Source organism: Molothrus ater, chromosome 9 (assembly GCF_012460135.2).
Source record: "Molothrus ater isolate BHLD 08-10-18 breed brown headed cowbird chromosome 9, BPBGC_Mater_1.1, whole genome shotgun sequence".
Classification (NCBI taxonomy): domain Eukaryota; kingdom Metazoa; phylum Chordata; class Aves; order Passeriformes; family Icteridae; genus Molothrus; species Molothrus ater.
The window spans coordinates 9,114,789-9,138,192 of NC_050486.2; the positions used below are offsets into that span (position 1 = coordinate 9,114,789).

At 39.7% G+C, this 23,404-nt stretch overlaps 1 protein-coding gene across 1 annotated transcript in view; it reads right to left on the reverse strand.

Annotated features, from left to right (window-relative positions):
- The window catches only part of DENND1B (DENN domain containing 1B), a 149,459-nt gene that overhangs the window by 111,143 nt on the left and 14,912 nt on the right, over positions 1-23,404 (reverse strand). The gene's annotated exons all lie outside the window — the stretch shown is intronic.

The window sequence follows — 23,404 nt, forward strand, 5'->3', positions numbered from 1 at the left end:
TCCTTTGACACAAACCCTTCCTGAGGTGCTACTGTTTACACAGCCACAAACACCCACGAAGCCTCACAGACTTCTAAACAACAGGTTAGCAGCAATGCTTGTCCACCTGCTCCAAATGAAATTATCCACCTTCCTGCCAGGGAGACCCAGGGTAGTGCCAGAGCTGGACCAGAGGCAGAGCTCTCCAATTCCTCCTGCTCGTGTCCCAGCTGCGCCACTGACCACGCAGCCAGCAGCAGCTCGGGGTGCCCGAGGGCAGGGAAATGAAGGAGAAACAAAACACTAAGTGCCAGGACACTGCCTGATGGGAACTGCCGCCTCTTGTGTGCCTCAGGAGCTGCTGGATCCCTGTCCTCCAAGGGGCCAATGTCTGGGAAACTTCAGATTTCCACTTCAGGCTCTAATACCATCATTGTGTGGTAACTCAGAAACTTCCTTCTCATTGCTAGGTTTGCTATCAGAACCACAGGGTTTTCCACTCTTGGCAAAGTCCAGAGGTTTCTACTCTTCTTCAGGCTCCATGTTTGCTGGTGCAAACTGGAGATTTAATGAGAAGGGAAATGCCACTGCTGTGGTATCATTCCCAGCTGCTGATCTCAAATCCTGCTGTTCAGCACGGAGGTGTCGCATGTGTACATTTGCTGCTGGCCCAACCACCAGGAGCTGGAATCCAAAGTCAGCATTCCCCCTTGACCCCGGGCCAGATCTTAAGCCAATAGCAGAACATACATTTCAAACATGTTACAAAATTGAACTTGTCAATCAACTCAATGCAATTTAGACCTAATTTGTATCCAATTCAAATCTAAGTGAGATTTTTGATAAAAATTGAGGCATTTGACTCTACTTGTTGGACAAGCTTGTTTTTTCTCCTAAGAACATCCAGGAAGGGCTCTACAGCTATTATTTAATAAAATATGTGTATTTTGCACAATGAATCTTCCTCCATTACTATGGGGAACAAGAACTTTTGAAGGCAGATACAAAACAAGACATAAGATGCTAAGTTTATAAGAATATGAGAGCAAATAAATACAGGTACTTATAACAAAGACCTTTTTGTCCTGATCTATTTTGCACATATTTAAATTGCAAACAAATGTCTATAATGATCAGGTACAAGAGCAGTTTTGACTATCCTGTAAAGGAACTGTTGCTTTTATTCCAAATTAGTATCATGAAAAGGAAAGCGGCTACATATCAACAATGATCTCTGATAAATCCAAAGAGCAGCAAGTACAGTAACATATCAAATACTTGACGTTAAGTAACTCATAAATTACTTGCTCAAAAGCACTAAAAACTTGCAGAATCCAAAAAATACTTTAACAGAGCTTGTAAATCTAATGCCATATGTCCACAAACATTTCAGGCATCAATTTCTCTTTGAAAGAGCAATCCCTCTGCACTCCCACTACCAGGTACTTGTTGGTGAAGCTGTAGCACTGTCTGTCTCCTGCTGGTGCAGACTGTCACAGCTACAGATGAGGGAACTGACCGAGATCAAACCAACTGTCTGAAACTTTCCAGGGCAGCATTGACTAGATCAGTTCCCCAAAACCATTGGGTTTGCACCAGAAAAAAAGGAATTAAAACTAGGGAATAGGGAGTTGTGGTGAGAAAAGAGCAGGACTGCTTCATGCGGCAGCACTCCAGCATCAAGCATTTGCTACAGCTCGTGCAATACAAGCTGGTTACCAGCTGCCTCTAGTTCCGTTTCTTATCACCCATTTCTTGTTCACAACTTCCCAAGCTTGCAGTACCATTTATAGTTGCCTCTATTGCAAAACCCAGCCCGCGGCCTGCGAGGAGGTGAGGGGACCACTCTGTGGTGAGGCCAGGCTGCCGGAGCATCGCCAGCCAGGAGCTCAGCAGCATCGCCTCTTCCCAGCAGCCAAGCCAGGCAGATGATTTTGGCAGATGTGAAGTACAGTTACATGAGAAACATTCAGTATAGTGAATGCTTTAGTAACACAGTAACAAAATCACTGAGGTTTCTGAAATCTGACAGAAAGGTAATTTCTTTTGTTCACTCTCCTTAGTGCAAATGTAACTGCCAGGCTTCAAAATAGGAAGCAGATCGCAATAGCAAAACCTCCGGGTGTTATTTTAAAAGGTCACAGTCATGAGCAAAGTACAATCTCAGAATTAAGCAAAACTTTGGGCTTGGGATCCAAACATGGGTAAAATTTACACATCAATGTGGTGCCAACAGAGCTAACAGCATTTCACAGGGCCACCCTTTATCTACAGACAAGACCAACAGCTACAGTAAGTTCTTTTGGTGCCCTGATATCACAACAGACAAAAAACCCCTAAAACTTGAATTTAGTGTCCTGCTCATCTTGCCGTCTTCACTTCATACTAAGGATCTCTCATACTACTCCAGCCTCACTTGAAATGGTAAAAACAAATCTAAAGTAAATTCCAGCTCACTCAACCAAATGTATAACAACATTTACTTTCCTATCATGAAAGGATATTTATATCATGAGAGGATAATTAAATTCGTGTGATCTAAACAGGAAGAACAATGCTTTTAATACTCCTTCATGAAAACAAAAAAGAGCCAACATTAAAAAAAAATTCCTAATTCAATCCAAGACAAACATCGGTGCTACACTCAGCAAAAATTACACGCCCTCCAAGACTTGTCCAACTGCTTTGAGCTGGGTTTTGCAGCTGTTATTACTGGCTTTTAACTGGTTATTTTAGTAGGTACTTGCCATACATTTATTAAGTAAGAAAATCTGATGTGACTTGTGCTTCAAAAAGGAAAGTTACTATATTCTTTTTATGCCTTTACTCTCTGAAACCAAACCCCAACACCTATAAAAGCCTCAGGATTTTATGATAATTATCCAAGTCTGAGATTGGAGTTTTTTTCAAAAGATTATGTTGGTTTCTGCTTTTGGAGCTAGGCTCAGGAAGCATCTGACACATCTTTGGGACAACTTCTCAAAAGGGCTGCAGAGGAAGAAACAAAAGGGTACTGATTCAGAAATAAAAAGAGAAAGTATAATCCGATTCTGCAACTGTATGCACGGTATCTTCAGGTTTACAAAGACTGAATTTTCTTTTCCCTGAGGATTACTTTCCAGATACTCTCTCTGATCTGGCAATGTTAGGTCAATTTTATGCTGATTTTATGGGTGAGAGGATGAGAACCACTCAGAAATAGCTGTTGTTGTAGTCAGCTTAGGAACTACTGAGTTTCTCCTCATTCACTTTTTCTAACAGACTTTTCAGGACAAATGGTTTGCACCAATTCTAAGTAAATGTATTAGTAAAAGGAAATTGTCAAGTGCACACATAAAATAGTTTGTGTGGTACATGTATAAATGTATATATACTGTTGTATGTGTAAATGGATATTTTCATGTACAAACATCACTTTTTCTATGCCTGCCACATCCAGGACATAAATCTCAGCACCTGCCAGTGACACTTGAAAATTCCTTTGCTATATATCCTACAGCATTGGAAAGGACATCTCCCTTGGTACGAGCCAGATGAGAGACAATCATGGAAAGGTTTGCTGAGGTACCAAAAGAGTGCAGTATAATTACAAGGAGAAAAGCAAGTCACATGCAATGCTTAAAAAAATAGTATTCAAGATGCAATCTAGAACTGCTCCGGAAGATAAATGCAGGCAACTCTGACACCCAGTAAGACAAGAGGAAGACATATGCAGATCCTCAAGGTAATTTCTCTCCAAAAATCTACTCCTGTAGAGACAAGGTCATAAAGCATGTCTTCTGTATTTTCACAAAAACAACTTCTAACAGTTTAACTTCTGTAACAAATCGAAGAAAATACAAAGGTACTATTTCTCATGACAGAGTTGATTAAAGAAGCAGTACATTCTAAACTATGGAAAAAAAAAAAAGAATGCTTTCTGGCTTGTAATTTTCCCCAAAACTGACAAGTTAAATACACTCTAAAAATACTCTTCAAAATCATCAAGCTTGAAGATTATAAATGCCACACAAAAATACAATAGGATAAAGTAATTAGCACACATTCAATTGGTAATGGAACAGAAATTACAAACACATGCTGAGAAACATCATCTTGGGAAATTCTCTTGGATAGCAACACAGAGAATATTTCAGACAGGAAAACACAGCTAAGGTAAAATGAAACAGATTAATTAAGGAGTCCAATATTCTGGAGAGAGGAGGAATCTTCACCCCTGTTGGTTGTACTGAGCAGAATAGACAAAAAGACTGCCAAGCAGAGCTGTTCATGGTTGGGACAGAGGAATGGACTAGATATCTGCTCAGTCTTCCTCCAGTTATATTTTCTCTGATACTGTACAGATTTTCATTGGAAAAAAGCTGTCAGAGCAGAAAGGAAAGAAGAGACTGGGGCCAGGAGTTAAGGGGATGGGAAAGAAATAAAATGAGGAAAAGGAAGGTAGCAAAGCAAAACTTATTGCAGACTGTTCCTCTTTCTTGTCTGGAAAAAACAAATGCCACATTTTTTTTCCTTACGTGAACATGAGAAAGATAATTTCAGATTTATTAATTACAATCATTATCTCAGGGAACAGCTTTATAAACACACATTTAGACAATAAGTAGAATGGATTTTGTTAGACTAAGCAGTTTTCAGCAATAAAAAAAATTAGTTCTCTAAGTTTATGATACTGCTATTGTTCACAAACAAAGGTCTCTTACATACTTAAAATAATTTTCCAGAAACACTCAACAGTAATTCTAGTGATTCTAGCTTTTGTATCAATATAGTATTTAATACTCAACCAGATCACTACAACAGTGATTCAGAAACAAAATAAGAGATGAACTATAGCGTGCAACCCAAGGATTTTTACAGATGAAATCATCTGATGAAAAAAGCAGCGTTCACATAAAAAAAATAACTTCTTGCAAAAAAAGACTTCTGTATATCATATTAAAATTCGCCTGTTCACAGTTTCATACATGAAGTGCCAAAAATGGAGTAGAATGGGAGGCCCTGCTGCCAGAAGGGGCTGTGGTCTTCAGCTCCCTGGTTTGGGGATCAAAGTGGTGCACCAGCCAGGAGCAGGAGGAAGAAGAGCAGGATGCCATGGAAAAGGGGAGAAGAAGGGAGTTACCGTATTTTCCAAGCATCAGTAACCAAAAGAAAGAACAAGAGAAAAATACATTGAAGCAATTTGATTTTAAAAAACTAAAACTAGAAACAGCCACTAACTTCTCAGGCACCTAAAACCTGTCAGATTAAAGATAATATGCAAATGAAGGTGCCACTACAGAAAATACCTTAAAGTACACTTTCATACAAGTCATGAAGCAAAAGAAAATGTATTTACAAAGCTGTATCAAATCTTAACAATCCAGCACCATCAACTCTTTTACTCACACTTTACTCACAAGTGAGACTTCCTTAACTGTCTCCACAATTTCAAACAGTTCCTACTTCAGCAAACAGCAAAGGAACAAGACAAAAATGTCAACACCATTGACAACATCAGCTACAGAAAAATATCAACAAGTTCCAGTAATTATATTTGCCAGCTTTTCCTGCTATATATTAATACACTGAGATTCTTCAGGGTCTCTAGATGGGATTTGCCTTTCAAAAGAAGCCACAGCAGGGCCACAGCACAGCAACCCAGTGTCTCCTGTCCCTTCTCCTTCACCCACACCGGTGGCCTCTGCCTTGTCTTCAACTGATTGTAAAGCTTATGCTTCATTTTGAAAAATTATTTAGGCATTGAAGGTACCCATCTCACACTGGCATCAAAGGTGATATTTGGAGTGTGTGACTTTTGACATTTTTCCTTCCAACTTTTCTCATAGAAAGTGTGAGCTAAATGACAACAGAGTCAACAAACACACGCTAAATACTGACCTTTGGGAAACGGAAAATAAAATTTTATTACCCTCAGTTACAATCACTGTACCTGTTATCTGTATGTCTTTGGGATTGCACATATGACAACCAGAAATGTGATTTTTTTATCAGGTTCAGAAACATAATTACAGAGACCTTACTGGCAAGATGAAAACATCTTCCTTCCATGAGGAATCTTTTCCTAAGGAACTGTTTTTAACTGTAGTAATAATACCTGCAATTGAAGTAATTTCTATAGGACCTATGCTTGAAAAATGCTCCCAGTCACAAGTAGCACAAATTACTCATGGACTTATCAATTGGCTCAGAACTTAATTACCTCTTCCTATAAACACATAATACTTAGCAAATGATTTCAAGATCCCAGTGCTCATGCCATGTTTGTGGAAATCCAGAATTTTGTCTCTACTACACATGAAAAAAAAGGTGCAATCCACATCTATAAGAGTCACTCAGCCCTTAATACAAACCACACACACAGACCAAGATGTTCTCTACTCTCTACAAAAACCACTCGCATTTGAGGTGAGTGGGTCCAGCTCAGCCAGCCCCATCCCATCACTCTAACTCCACAGCTTGTAAGTGCTGACCATTGGTGCCCCACTGAGGCATTAGCAGCTCACCATCCAGACTGAAGTGTGACAATCTGACATTTCTACATCACACTGCAAAGCCACACACAGGATTTGCTGATTGTACAGTTTATCACAGAATTATTTTCAAATATTTCTACTTTTAAACTTATGTGACAAAGGTTCCTCAAGGTTTTCAGAAAGGTGAGAACAGCGTGCAAATACTGACCTCCCAACTAATGACATGCAAGGTTCAGCAAAGTGCATTGCACACAAGCAGGACTTTTGTCAGGTTTTGGACCCAAAATTTCCTCCAGTATCTCAGATTTCCCTGTCTGTAAGGCACTTGAGCTAGGAAATAAGTACTTCTTCCTCTTTTACAGGCAGAGAGATGGTTAAAATCTCTAGCCACAACTTGACATCTCGTTCAGAGCGGCAGGTCAATCCCTTTTTGCCCAAGAATTTGTCCCACTGAAGAACAGAGCAGTAAGTCATTTCAGCTTACTACAGACAGAAAGAAAGGGTCCTTTTGGCTGCAATGCTATTAGCCATGCTTCAGGCTAAAACCTTAATCAGGGTGAGAGTTCACTGCACAGACAGTGCACAGATAAAGTGAGTATGTTCAGCCTTTATTTGGTGTCTTCACAAGATAAGCAGGGGTTTCTTTTACCTGGTAAGTCTTTAGAATGACCTTGTAAAGTATGACAACGACTGTATATCTTTAGAATCTGTTTTAGTCTTAATTTTCCTACTTCTAAGTTGTAATGATGAGTGAATCATGAGAACAAGGATCTAAGAACTAAGGCAGCAGAAGAAGAAGCAAGTGGGCACCACGTATGTCTCCAGTCATTCCTAATGTTTAAGGAGGGTTTACAAAAAAAAAAATACTTTTACTGTCCCTGGGTCTCTTGTTCAAAGAAATTTAAAGGAGACAGGCAGTGCTATGATCTACTGAAATGAACAATAACAAAAAAGAGTAAGACTAAGAGCATTCACCTTCGCAAGCAAACACAAGTTTTACACCCTCCCCATAAGAATGAAAAGGCAACTTACCATGCTCCCTTGCAAAGAGACATTACACAGGGGTTTCTTCATTTTAAATGAAGATATAGGACTTAAAGTTCTTAAAAACTATTATGGGCTACATAAAATTTTCCAACATTAGGAAATATGCAATATTGATTTTAAGAAAGATCTAGAAAAGTTCAAGTACATTATTACCATGTAATATATATCAAGTAAATTAGAAAGAAGCAAAACTCCTGCCCTGCCAAGTACACTAGGGCTGGACCATCACTTGCTCTTCCACATCAGTGATATCTGACCAGAGAGAACCATTTAAGTCACAGACTACACTGTTATATTTGCTTTATGGAACCCACACACACTGCAAATAGAAAAATAAAAAAGCTTTTGGCACGTGACAAAAACTATATCTCACTACATTATGAATACCTGAGTTACTGCCTCCTGATTTTCTCCAAGAAAAACAAATTTGGTATCAGCTTGGACATGAAACCAGGGATATATATAACCCTCTAAAGCAAACTGATTGCAGAAAACACAGAGTGATATCCAAGCCATTTTTGACAGAGATTTTCCAAAAATAATATAAAATAAGTCTTATATTAGAGTTAACCTTAAATAATAAATGCAATAAAAAATTAAACCAAAAGCTTCAGCCTTCTGCAAGCTTTTTTCTCTAAGCAGAACTTAGTCCAGTCATTAGCTACTTCAAAAAAAAAATGAGTGTTGAAGGGGAACTCCCTCAAACTCCCTCTTGGCCAAAGATGATATAATGACTATCTATTTACATCACTTCTTGCCTGAACAGTGCAGCAACATTCCTTCCACTTTCCACTGGTGAGGACCACATCCTGGGCACAGCCCAACTGCTGGTACTTGACAGCATGACTTTCCACTAAATTATACCCCTTGCCTTAAATACTGACTAGCACAAGCAGTAAAATGTATTACTCAATAATTAACAGGTAAGTAACTACCTATTACTCAACAACTTACAGGGAGAAATTACCTAAAAGCCAGAGCAATAGTGGAATACATAACATCTCTAAGAGCAATCCCACTGCCACTGTCTTCACAACCAAGGAGAGCTACAGGGAGAAGGGGTTCGATTCTCTCTTCATTGTTCTATTCTAGATTATTTATGACATTTTATTTAACTAATACAGATACTACTGCATCATATATTCACCCCATCTCTATGATTATGCTGTGAAACAAGACTATGAACTGTGCAATGATATTCTGCTTATGCATGAGAAAGAATGAATATAATAGTACATTATAACAGCATAGATACAAATTCTTTATTCTTTTTTCATTCTCCAATTACAAATAGCATTTTCTACATGTAATTCAAACCTTTCACATTTTGCTTACTGGCTGTGGTAGGAAGGTATGGAAGTAGAACAGCACTGCTAACCAGGACCTGGCCTGGAGGATTCCTACTCCTCTGAACATCTCTAGCACTACAGCTGAAACATACCCAACTTCAAAAGCCGTAATTATATAAACCAACATTTCATAATTTTAGATATGTAAATTAAAACAATCACAAACCTTAGTTACACAAAGCTCCAGACTTCTAACAACCATGTTGGTTAGCCAATAGTAAATATAGTTTCCTATATATGTAAACAGTTCACAGACTTTCATTCTAAAATATTTATTTTCTAGCATATTCTGATTCAGTGTTCATTTTAATCTTTGCTGTTCATGACACATGAAGCCAGAACAAAGATGAAGGAGCACCAATCAATAAGCACAAATTTTTTTTGCCTTTTCCTTCTATCTTACCCCAAATCTATTTTAATATCATCAGGGGGAAAAATAAAACTCATCAGTCACCTGATGGAGTAATTCAAAACTTAACCAAACAGGGCTAATGGGTGAGAATTGAAATGAAAACACCTTGACAAAGAAAGCAATTTCTTTTCTTCGCACTCTTCAGAAGCCGTGGGTGATCGCTGTAATCGAACCATCAGCGGCGAGGGGCCATCTGTCCCAAGGGCCCTCCACGTGAGCAAGAATCAGCAACAAAATATTTTAGAGGCTGGCCCACATGCATTGAGCCCTGATATGTCTATGGCAGGCAGCATGCAGCTGAAAATCAGTGTTTTGACATTTTTCCCATACCAATCCTTAAAAGTCAACACTAAACTTTTGATAAGAACAAAAAAACACTAAGAGCAGGTTAAGAGAGGCTGCTCACAGAAGATCAGTGTTACACCAAGAGCTGAGATCTCCCCTGTCATGAAGCACTCATGCTTTAGTATTCAAGGGCCATGCCCACAAAAAAGGCTACAGAAAACAACCTACTTGCATTTATGTTATGAGTCCCCTCTAGGATTAGTTTTTGGAGCTAATGAAAACATACCAGTCACTTACCAAACCACTCACAAAATCACCAAACCTTGAGTTTCTTCCACAAAAAACAAACAAAACATTTGGAAAGGGTCTGCCAGACATTGCCAAGGCAGCAACCACACACAACGCATGCTGAGACCCAGGGGCTTAGGCAGAGGCACCGTGGCTTCAGCACCTGACTTCCCAGGGAACACAGATCATTCTAAACCCCACCAAGGACATCCCAGAACTCCAGAAGTGACTGCATGTCACACACCTCCAGGGATGTTCCCAAACTGGGCACTTTTCCCTTACTAAGCCTTTTAAAACAGAACACCACTCAGGGAAGGCTAATGCAATTTATTTCCTCAGCATTTTCTCACTGAAAAATATATTGATCTTTTAGTAAAATAAACTCTGACATAGCTGCAAGTCTCTGCACCCTTCTCTCCATGTGTTTCAAAACTCTGAAGAGTCACAAAGTGGATATAGAGGGCTGTTGTTGAGCTGCATTAACAATATTGGTCCCTCTCTGCTTCAGCAGAGGTTGAACACAGCCCCAGCCAGCAGCACAGCACACTGGGAATTAGAAGAAGCACACTGTTCTCTCAGTCCTGCCACTTACCTGTTGCCTGATCTCAAGTCAGTTATTTCAGGTTCCCAAACATCATGAGGTCTTTGAAAATTTTTTTTTTTTTTTAATTCAGAAGAAAGAACATTTTAAAAGGGACATTTCCATGGGGGGCAAGTTTAGTTATTTTAAAGTACAAGCCACACAAACACATAAAACAAGTAAAGGCAAGTCAAAGGGTTTTCTCACAGGTGTTTACAGTTACCAAGGTCAAAATTTCCAATTATGTGTTGAGGGGTCAGCAAAACCAGAGATGTAAACAGCAACCTGAAATACATGAAGAGGCTGTACCAGAACAGTCTTGTGTCCTGCAGCCCTTGAGGCATGAGATCTGGGTTCTGAGTTAGTAATCCCAAAGCACATGCAACTGGGAAACTTTCCAAGATGGTTCTTGGTATCACATAATTCAGTGAATAAACAGAATACTATTTATTCAGAATAGCAAACTAGAAGGGTGATGTAGATGCATGACTTTAATTTACATCCCCATCACAAAGTAAGATGATGTGGTTAAAGTGCAATGCCGTTTATCTTACAAAACCTCAATGCCTGATGCCTGCTTTGTCCAGTGAAATCTCAAATAAATCATGCACAAAACAGTGAAAATTAATTTAACAGTGTGATAACAGCAGACAATATATTTCACTCTAATAGAAAAAGCTAAAGTTCAAAACAACACGCTGCACTCGCATGGCCCATAAGGGGTCAGAACTCAACACATCCTTTGTAAATTGAGCCTTTCCAGAAGGCAAGGTCAGAAGCTGCCTTCTCCCATTTCAGCAGGCTGCATTCAAACTAGCTGTTCGAAAAGTACAAGAACTTTTTTGTCAGAAGCAGCTCCTTCAACAAAGGCACCCTGCAAGGTAACACTGCTCCGCTGGTGGGTGGGAGCGCAGCCCAGGCCGGCTGCTTGGTGGCTGCAATGCCAGGACAGGCAGAGCAGCTCCAGCTGGGCCATCACCCCCTCACAGAGGCAAGGCAGCAGCCCAGGGAGTGCTTCCCACCACACACAGGAGAAAGGAGAAAGAAAACAGACCTCTACACACTGGGGAAAGCAGTGAGGTGGTTGCAGATGGGAAAATAAAAACTACATTGCAGAATGATGGGCCATCCATATGCTTGAACTGAACGTTTCTGTCTCTTAAGTAACGATTTTACTTTCCTAAAAGCATTACAGCAGAAAGAAGTGAGATGAAGCCAGGGAAAGCATGAGTAACGCCTGTGTATGCACCACCCAGCAGTCAAAAAATTAGCAAGGTGAAAAATAATATTATTATTATTATTGATGTGAAAGAACAAGGAAACACTTACCAAGTAAATCAACAACAGCATAAATTAAAGTTGTCCCATCTGAAAATATCAATTTCCCAAATAAATCTGGTGCTAATATTTCTGAATGCACATATAAACCTGCACAACAGTAACAGCTGTCTACACACAGAATGAACAAGGAGCTAAGATAGACATGCTACATGTAACATTACACACTCTATTACATTAATCTGTACGAAAATTTTCATTAAAAGTTCTCCTCTCAACCACTGCCCTTCTCTCACTGCCCAATTTCTCCATGTTCAGTGTTGCATGGAAGGGTTTGATGCTATTTGGAAGGGCTGCATTGTTCTGGCTCCATTCTCTATGTATTTCAGCTTCTTCCTCGACACAGCTGATTAAAGAAACCTCAGATTTCCTACAAGCCCCACATCACTAATCACTTCTAGTCATTTCACACCCATGCTCTGTCCTCCTGCACATTCTCCATCTCCACCAGTAACAAAGTGCTGCTGCCATGGCTGCAGGTTCACTACTGGAAGGCTTAAGAGGAGAGCTCAATGCATCTGTACAGTTTGATAACAAGCTGGTAACCACATGGAGCTTTTCTCTTTATTCTTTGTTATGTTTCTGAAAATGAAAGACATTCACCTCCAGGAGCACAGCTGAGCTCTATAAATGCATGTAAGATCCTAGACCAGCACAGTGTACAATTGGAATCAATGCTAAAAGCTGAAAGCAAAATAATTTCTCATCTAAGAAAATTAGAGTAATGATTGGATGAGCCTAAGAAAACATTGATCATTTAACAGGAAAGCAAGAAAGGCTAAGAATTAAGAAGGCTAAGAATTAATCAGAGGTGTCAACCAATCTTCATTAGAAATGCAAAAGAATTTTTGGAAAAAACATTAAAATGTTTTCAGACGAGCCAGTTCCTGCATTAAAATACACTGTGCTGCAGCAAAAAGCAATCACTACCCATGCACCTATACTTCCCACCAAGAACAATTCAATATGCAGCTAGAGAAATCAGAAGTTGCTTTAAAATAACTAATTCCATTTTTTTATAAAAAAGACTAATCATAATCACTCATGCTGAAAATTTCATAATCAATGGGAAAGAATGCACTTGTAAAATGTCTGCATAAAATAAGCTATCTCCTCATCGCACCTTCTTAATTCATTGTTTTCATAATTAGTAAAAAACCCCCACAGGATACGAAAATATTGCTGCACTTTTCAAGTACAAAGACATACATTCTCTCTCAAGCATGCCTCAGATAACTCCTCTCTTATCTTGAGTCTTCCATCACTCTGATAAACAAAATCCCTGAACTTTCCAGAGCAGGGAAAATCCACTAATTTCTGAAAATACTAAAAATAGACTTCAAGAATCATGGATGTGCAAATATCATATCTCAATTTTAACAAGTTATCCCAAATGACTTATTATTGTTTAAATTCTTCATTCCTATCAAGACCACAGAAGATTAGGCAAAATCCACAGAATAACATTCTGCCTGAAACAGTAAAGTGTATCTTCCTTTCTTCAATTCTGTTTAATGTATTTAGCAATGGTTTGGATGAGGGGATCATGTCCACACTCACTAAGTTTGAAGATGAAACCTAGCTGGGCAGGAGTGCTGATCTGCTGGAGGGCAGGGAGGCTCTGCAGAAGGACCTGGGCAGGCTGGACTGATGGGCTGAGGCCAGCAGCATGGGGTTCAGTTGGAGCAAAGTGCCAGGCGAGGACTTTGGCCACAATAACCCCATGCAATGCTACGGGCTGGGGCAGAGTGGCTGGAAAGCTGCCTGGTGGAAAAGGACTTGGGAGTGCTGGTTGACAGTGGCTGACCAAGAGCCAGCTGGGCACAGGTGGCCAAGAAGGCCAAGGGCATCCTGGCCTAGATCAGGAATAGTGTGGCCAGCAGGACCAGGGAAGGGATTGTCCCCCTGTACTCGGCACTGGCGAGGCAGCACCTTGAACTCTGTGCTTGGTTTGGGCCACTCACTTCAGGAGGGGCATTGAGATGCTGGAGAAGGGTCTGGAGCACAGGCCTGATCAGGAGCAGCTGGGAGAGCTGGGGGTGTTTATCCTGGAGAAAAGGAGGCTCAGGGGAGACCTTAGAGATCTCTAGAATGGCCTGACAGGAAAGTGTAGCAAGTAAGGGGTCTGTCTCTCCTCCCAGGTGAAAAGGACGACAAGGGAAATGGCCTCAAGTTTTACCAGGGGAGGTTTAGATTGGATATTAGGTAAAAAATTATTCATAGAAAAACTTGTCAAGCACTGGAACAGGCTGTCCAGTGAAGTGAGGAGGTCCCCACCCCTAAGAGGTACTCCAAGACATGCAGATGTGTCTTGGAACATGGTGTAGTGGTGGAGGTGGCAGTGCTGGATTAAGGGTTGGACTCAGTGATCTTAAAGGGCCATTAAAGAAGAGGTTTAGAGTCCTTTTCAAGATTGCAGAAGAAATAATTATGGGGGGAAAAAAACTCTGTTTCTTATTTTCCAAATGTTGATAGAATACAATGAAAGGTACCTACTCTAAAATAAATCCATATTTTAACTTCTGGTGCTTCCCCAAGGGCAAAAGTGTTAGTCATTTAGCTTGAGAACACCATTTGATCCCATCAAATTTGGAAAACCGAAAAGTTTGCAATTCATAAAGTGACAAAACTAACCTATTAGGAGAGAGGCAAAAAGACTATAAAGGGTTCCTCATTTTACTTTCACTTAATAGCTATAGAAATCACCTTCAGGTGATTCCAGCAACAGCCACTATCCTAAGCCTTTCATTTATGATTTATATAATAAACAACTCTGCATGTTTAACAAGGTCTCCACTAAAATGTTGTATTTTCAAATCAGTGAACCCAAAAGAGTTCCTAGGGAATGCAAGAAAAATGAAGTCTACTTCTTTTTTTCATTTGCAGATGTGTCAGATCATGGAAGTATACTTAGAACCACCTTTCTGAGGAATTTACCTCTAGAATATTTAAAAAGAAGAAAGATGGGTATCTGTGAAATTGAGAAACAAAAGATTAAACTCAGCCAAAGGTCAGAGGATGCACAATGTTTGAGACTGTGCTATTTCCAAGCACAAATAAATTCAAGCCTGTACCAAAATCTATTTCCCCAGGTGCTGAGAGGCTCTGCCACTGACTTGCTGAGGAACACTGCTGGTTCCTGATCACTTCTCTGAATACAAGTTGCCTAAAGCTGTCCAGGTCATAAGCAAGTGTTTGAAGATGTGACATGTGAAGAGGGCCTAGCTTTAAACAACAAAGCCTAGCTTTAATCCCTTTGTGTGAAGCAGGAAGAGAAACTTACCTCATATACACAATACATCTATGTCCAGTGAAGTATAAAACATCCAGAGGTGCCCAAGCAAGACATTATGTCTTCTTTGCTTTTTTGCATGCTGGGAGAGGCCGGGAGGGAGGTGAGCAGTGCTTCTCATGGGCTGGATGTAGTGAAGCACAAGGAATGGTTGTATGCCAAGCAGGGAGCTTTAGTGCACCAAGTGTACTAATCACTGTTGGTATCTTCTCCCAGCCTAAGCCAAGAGCAGCACAACCCATTGGTCCAAAAGGGTGCAACCTGAGAATATGGGAGGCTTAACCACTGGTGAACATAACTTCCATCATTTCTAATTGGATTGTGACTAAATTCCCAGCACTGATAATACCAAAATGAGATCAGAGGGGAAAGCCTCCATATTCCCTTTGCACAAAGATTGGAAACAGCTCTCCCCTGCTGTTGTACAATAGCCCTGACCACCCAAAGATCCATGGCTTTAGCTAAAGGAGACCCATCTCACTGCCTGTTGAACACGTGTGAGCATGAGATTACTGTGATGCTTCTTTACAAATTTCAAAAAACAGCCCAGAAACAGTGCAAAGAGTTAGCGGGCCAAATAGTAAATGATGTTAATCTACACAAAAGAAAATTAGAATAAAAAATTTTAATAACAAAAGGACCTGATATGGGCTAAGGAGGAAGAGAGCAGTGTCTGTGCTTTTCAGGATGTCATTTTGTTTGGGGGATCTCCTTATCAAGCATTTAAGAGAGAATTATGTGAGCTCCAAACTCCATAGCAATGCACAACTAAGTCAGAGCACATCTTCAGACTTCCTTGCAGCCCATCAGAACTCCTGTAACCATTCCTGACACTCATTTGCTTGACCCATTTCTGATAAACAAAGAATGGAGTACTTGAAGTATTTTTCCCCCTTGTTCGTCCCATTCTTTGCTGGTCTCTTGTTTTGTAGTCAGAGGTTAAACTGCTGACCTCTCACCTTCAAGGCAAGTTTTTCCCCCCTTCCATAAAAGGTTTTTCACAGTGTGCAGCATTCGGATTAGCCCCTATCCCCCTGAACAAAGGCTATGCCTTTGTACCACAGGTTTGGGCATGGAGTCCGTACATCAGAGGAAGCTGCTCCTACTTACCATTCACAATAACTATATTGTGAGGCCCCTCTAACGCCTCGTCTCTCAGTGTCTAGACTTTCACCCAACCAGCCAGCAAAAAGAAAATCCTGTAAAGCACTCAACTGAAAATTAACTATGGTATCCTGTTGTGAACCTGATGAAGACGTTATTTGAACATACGGTAAAACTTTCCATTGTTTAACATAAAGATAAGAGAAAAACTTTTAAAGCCCTGAGGTTTAAGTAGTCATAGGGATCAATTAACTCATGGGTCAGTAAATGCATTTTATAAGCAAGCAGCCATTGCTTATGTGTGTCTTTAAAATAATACACAGATTATTAAATTATACCCAAGCACACAGCATTCTGGATATTTGCAGAGCCTAATTTTATACTCACTATGGATACACTAAAGCAGAACTTGAGACATACAAAAAGAATTGTATCTTCCAAAATTAACTGAAAGCTTAGAGTCACTACTGCCCACTGTCCCAGTTATCTTCAGCAAATAAAATAAAAGTATGGTAACACAAGTATTTTATGCCTTGCTGTATCAAACAAGACCTGTGAGGAAAACTGTGAGCAAGACAGCGTATCCATAAAGTTAGAGTGCAAACAAACCATTGGATTTTCCAGGGGAAAAAAACCCAAATAAAAAACAAAGGGAAAAAAACAACAACAAAAAAAAACCCACATTGCAGTGACTTGTAATTTGTTTCTTTGCAACACTTGCATTGCTGTAGCATGAATAATCCTCAGTAGCAGGTCAGTTTACCTTAATAAATGTACTAACAGTAGTTAGGTTAATAAAAATCTATTCTTTCATCTTGAGAAAAAAAATCAAAACAAGTAGGCCAGGGAAAAAAAATCTAGATCTGAGCAATATTTTAATGTTTGAATAAGCATAGGATATATTTTGAAACTCTGAAAATAATTTGCTATTGCAAAAAACCTGATGTTTGCATCTTCTTGGAATTCTTATGGCCTCTTTTGAGTGTGTACTTGGAAAGAATTCCCTGGGCTTTGCTAGCGGAATAAGGCACAGCTGAGGAAATGCATCTCTCTCATCAGTTTCCCCAATCTGTTTTGAAAAGAGAGCCAGAGTGTCTCAAAATAAGAGGCAAACAAATTACTGTCTGGCATAGGTTGATTGACTGGGGGAACATGAGGGGGTGTGCTAGGTTTTTTGTAGGGGGGGGTTGTTTGTTTTTTTTTTTAAGTGTTTTGTGCTGAAACAAGAAAGTGTGAAATCATCCTTGTCATAACAGGAAAAAAAAAAAAAACAACGTTTATCCTTTACCAGCACCCCACAGTGCCTGGTCATGGCCACAGCATGTAGAAAGCAACAGGATTTGGGAGTCTGGACACAAATGCAACAATCCAGAAAGGGCCTAACAACAATCTCAGTTCTCTCAACAGGCAAACAAGGTTGGATTCGCAAAGGAAGCAGAAATCAGAAGGAAAGAACTTTCTCTGTCTTCTGTCCTCTGACATCAGGCACATGCCAGCATCTCTCTCTACCACGTAGGTTAGTCATGCTTAGGAAGTATTTTAATGTTCCTTGTAATGCCCTTAAAAAAAAAATCCCCACACAGCATAGCTGTCAAACCTAGAGACTGCTGGGTATTAATCTCTTTAGCTATAAAAGTACTTAAGTCAACTTCTGATGCTTTAGGCTCTGTGATCTTTCCCAAGACTGCCTGGCCTGCTTCCCAAGGAGAGATGAACTGCACACTGGCTCAGTGCCTGCAATAAATACCTGCTGCACTGCCACTGGAGCACAGGCACCCTCAGCCTTGCACTGAACTACCTCTCCTTGGAGATACCATGTGTCAACCCCGTCCAATTACCACCCATCTCCAGAAGTGGTACTGAAAACACAGCAATACAGCATTTACTGCACTTAAATTGGAAAGGATTGCCTTCTGCGCCACTGATCAGGTATACTTCTGCTCCAGGTCCACTGCAATCTGCCTTCTCACACACAAGATCTTCCTGGGGGGAGTCAGCACTCTCTGAAGCTCACCAGTGATTCACAGGAACCTAAGTCATCCCCCCAAAACAACACAGCTGCCACGGGAAGAAAAACAACAGAGGGTCTAATACTCTAATTCTGTTCATGGTACCAAAGAACTTGCTTATGCAGGTCAGCTATTGACTGAGAATTATTCAACAAGATGCACATTTTCACACATATGTAGGCCTGTCAGAGAGGATACACATAAACTGATTTCAGAAAGACAAAATGTCTGAGAAGTAAGAAATACAGAGCATTAACTCAAGAACATGATAATTGAAATTGATTGTGTTATGGTTATTAATTTTAGCTCTACACCAGGTTACTGACAGGAAAAAAATATTAACGTGGGAGACTTAAAAAGCAGAACACTTTGAAATTCTTCCTGTAGCATCTGCAGAAATCCACAGCACAACACCACCTTGGACCAACCTCTCATCAAAACCCAAAAAAGATTGAGAGAAAAATATAAAATACTATAACTTAGGTATGGAAAAGCATCCACTCATGGGCAAGTTCAATAACTTATACATACAGGTGAGAGACACAGCTTAAGGGGGGGAGGGGGCGGTAAAACATCAACTATGGAACAAGTAAAGAAAAATTAATCCCTATTTCTTGGGATTAAATCCCAAAAACTATAATCCAAGGAAATCAACAGTGGTATATTTAAAACAAAGAAGCAACCAGGACTCTGCTCACGAACTCTGAACCACAGCCACCAACAGGACTGCTCAAGGTTGCTGCTGAGGCCAAGGGTATAAAGAGTGCTCAAACCCCAGTGTGCTTGCACAAGATGGGCCCAAATTTCACCCTGAGAGAAAATGTCTGCTCTCAGCAGCTTCCAAAGCCAGCGTGACCATGGGTACCCATGCAGGAGCAATGATGGTGACATCCACCAAGGCAGTTTTTGGGCAGTGGCACACAGCCTGCTGTGCCTACAGCCAGCACCACCAGCTGCTGCACGCAGGCAGAGAGAGGAATGACTCCTGCAAAACCTCCTCCCAGTTTTTCCTCTCTGCCTTGAAGGCCAGAATCATTATTCTGACACATTTCCCATTTTTCTTTCAGTTAGAAATACAATAATGTAGTCTCACTAGGGACACAAATGGATGGAGCAGGTGATAGGGGCAGCCCTCCAGGCCCTTCCCTAGCCAGACTGATCCCCTTTCATTCACAATGAGGAAGGACAGAACATTTTCACACATGCAAAAGGGAGACCTGATGCTTTTGGAGATCACTAAAAATGGGTAATGGTTTAGTTTGGGATAGGAGCAGGCAAGAGCTTCACACAGTGCATATTTGAGACTGAGGGTTCAGGTGTTTTGTTCCAAGCAGGCAGCCTATTTCCACAGACCACACACTGAGCTCCTTGCAGCAACATCAGACCTATTTTAAGCTGTCAGATCTGGAAAGAAGAGTTAAGCATCTCTCAGAAGACATTTCCTGGATATTTGAGTCAGCTTCAGGTTGTGCTGGCCAATACCACCAAAGCACTGAACTGCAACACCCGCTGTGATTAACTTCAGCTAGTTTTATTAACCAGTGTTTTACCAGCTGTGTGAAAGAGAACGTGCAATAGGGATCATGTATGCATTAAACATCAAGAAATGCATACATAACTCATCTGCAGTGAATAAAATTCCAGAATCTCTATTTGCCCTGATGATGAGAAGCAACACCTTTCTTTTGCACAAAACTTCAGCAAGCTAAATTTTTAACACAGAAGTCTAATTTAAGAATACATTTTTGTTGTTCTTCAAATTATAGAGCATCTTCTTAACAAATAGGCTTGGTCACAATTCCTCCCCACATATACACTTGCACCCAGAATTAATCCCAAAAACAAGACGACAGAAAAACAGGGAACCAACTGCACTCTGATAAGGGGCTGCTTCATTAAGCTACTGAGCAAGATATTGAAATCTCACATCAATCTGATGTACCATGAAAAATTTCTTTTACAGACAGTTATAAACTAAACACACACAATGCATATTTAAGATCCACCCTGCATAGATGACTTGGTTTACCTTTGTCTTCATCTATGTGCTCTTGTTTACCATGTTGTTCTTACATTAAAATCTTTCTCATTCCTGACCTTCAAGGATATAGTAAATGAACCTCTAACAATTATGTGATACGCACTATTCTAGAAGCAGCTAATGAAGAATAATAAACTACACACAAATGTACATCTAAACTCCCTCTTAACACCAACAGATACACAAATAATCACTTGTCTACCATCACTTTGGACACAAGTCATTTTAATCTCAATTATTCCGTTACTAAAACTCCTTCAAAAGATGGGAGTTATAGATCCACTTACAAATGAGTAAGATTTTAAGCCATTGTACAGTGTATGATTCATTTCAAGCACCACAAAGCCCAGCAGCTAAGTTTAAGACAAAGGCTACTGATTATAATCCTCCAGTAACACTTGTAAATTACTTAAGAGAATTCTGATTATAAACTGTTCATTTTCTTCCCCAAAAAAGGTTCTAATAAAAGGCAAGTGAACACATAACTTCTTTGCTTTGCTTTTGGAATGAGAGTCAATAGATTCTCAGTTTGTTTTAAAAGAAACCCAAAACATAAACTTCAGCATTTGTTTTTTCTTTGCTAAATATACAGGAAGGCTTTGGCAACAAAAAGGAAGCTCAGAACAGATTCATCCATTCATAAATTTCATAGCACGTTCATCCCTTTTTTATGGTTCTTTAAAACATTGATCTGTTTTCAAGTCTGCTTCCACAGAAAGCAATACCAATCTGCTATTAACAGAAACAATTATGAGATGCCCTGAAATGCTAAAAGCTCATTACAAATGTGACAGAATTTTCAGCCTGAACTGAAGCAGACTCACAGTCCACTTAACTACTCTCTGCATATTGCTTTTATTGAGTAAAAAGAAAGAAATCAAATAAAGTCTCTTATCTTAAGTGTAACACATCTGTGGGGTACCTTGAACTCCAAGAACAGAGTTCAGCAAGATCCTCCCCTCTAAAAACAAAGACATGAGAAGTGATGCAACACAGAAGCAAAGTCCTAATCTGCTCCCTCCCTGAAATCAGCCCTTGGTCACTGGATTTTGTTTGCATGTCTCCTTGCTGCTCTCTGGGGAGCCCTGCACCCCGTGACAGGCACAGACACCCGCCAGCTCTGCTGGGCCAGCTCTCTCAGGCAGGACAAGTTTAGAGAAGCAAAGCAACACTGGGAGTGTCCTACTCCAGACACAAGAAAAGCTAGCACTTTGGAAAATTATGCAATTTCTCTATAATGCAATTATATCTTGAATTCCAGCATGTATATGTCATCTTCTTTGGGGCAGTTTCGGGACTGCTCATCCACTCACTTTTACTTCAGTTCCACCAACACAGCTTCTGTAACTGAGAGAGCTTTTGCTTTCTCCCTCCTGCCTGTGGAAAGACAGGTTGCAGAGCAACCTGACAGCAACACTTCCCACTACCACCAAAGAAGTACTACCAAGAAATGCACTGTCCTCAGTATTAGTCACTTGCTTAAAGCTTGAAGCACCTACTTCCTGCAAAATGCTATTCAAAGACCTGTGGTTTTTTGCAGAACTTGCCTAATGGACACTTATTGGCAGTAAAGCTCCTTGATGTGGCCCACAGTAAAGCATCAGCCAAGCTTTCAGCACCATGAACTGGGCTTTTCACACTTCCCTTCACACTGACTGGTGCTTGCACTTCCTACTAAAGCAGAGAATGTGTTTTACCTTTGTGGAACCGTTCCCTGTTTGGCTGAACAAGGCAAAATCCAACAAGGTTTAAGGATTATGTACGGCCCTTAAAATGTTGGGGGTATTTTCATCCTTTTCCCTTAGCACTGCTAAGTCAAATGAAAAAATAAATCTCACACATGCAAAGGAGGAAGCAAAGACAATAACAGGACACTCACAAGAAGAAGGAAGAAAATATCAGAGCTCTGAAGCTCTGTAAACATATTCTAAAGCTGAAAGATTTTGTATCCTATTAATAACTACTGAGCTATCTAGCCACAAGTTAGGAAGGTATTTCATCTATTGTTTATAGAGTGCTTTTCTTCTTTTCTTGACATAGCACTATTCAGGACCAGACTTGGCTGGTATCCTGTACAACACTGTTTTGAACTACCTTATCTTTAGTGTATGTGATCAGTTTTCTAAGCACAGATAGTTCTACAGGGGAGGATTGCAGTTCATTGTACATAAAGCAGATTTTACCCCCACATCTGTGCATTCTATCAATGCCCATAACTTCTAACACAGCTACATAGGAAATAGAATTCTTGTTTCATTGCTCACATATTTTATCTTATGACAACTAAAAATTTTATTAGACTGTTTTAAGAATTTCAGATAAGAGGAGGCAATTAGCAGATCTCAACAAAACACCATTTTCCAATGTTGCTCTGTAGTAAACGCTTTCTTAAGAAGAACCTAATGAAGTTGAAAACATTGATCTTTCTTGGCCATTGGTGTTCAAAGAAGACCTGGAACAAAAACTGTCTCTGCCTAACCCTGCATATTTGCAATATTCCAGTACATCTAGTTAATACCCTGTGAAGTGAAATAAAAGCCTCCATAAATGTTGGTGAACCACGTATAAACATGACATAATTAAACTTTAGAACGATTGATATATATTTCAAATTTGATTTCTTTGGTTTTCAAAACATACTATTTTCTTGTAATAGATCAGTATTGCTCTCTGAAAAGAATTTTTATTTCAGATAACATACACTATAATTTCTTTTTGGCTTACAAACATGACAGAACTTCTAACATTCCTATTAAATATATTAATTGAATATATACTGCTATGACTTAAAAAGAAAAAAAATAGATTCTGGAACATTGATTAATAGGCACTTTCTCAGTTTCTGTAACACTTAACTTTCAACATTTATCTCAAATTAAGCAATCTGTATCTGTTTCATTATTTGAATTGTGTTCAATGCACAAGCACAAAGCTGCTATACTAAGTGTTATGCTAAGTAATATACTGGTCTACATAACCAAAGCAACATTAACTAAATATAGCTCTTAAAACAAAACAAAGCAAAGAAAGAAAAGACCAAACTCACTTTGATCTCTCTGCATACAAAGCGCTTCGAAACATCACATTGTTTGCAAATATTGTTTATGCTGTTCTGGCACTTTCTGTCCTAGCAAGACTTTTTGTCTTGCTCCCTGAAAGATGAATATTTCAAGATGTGCTGACAATTAAAACACACTGGTCATG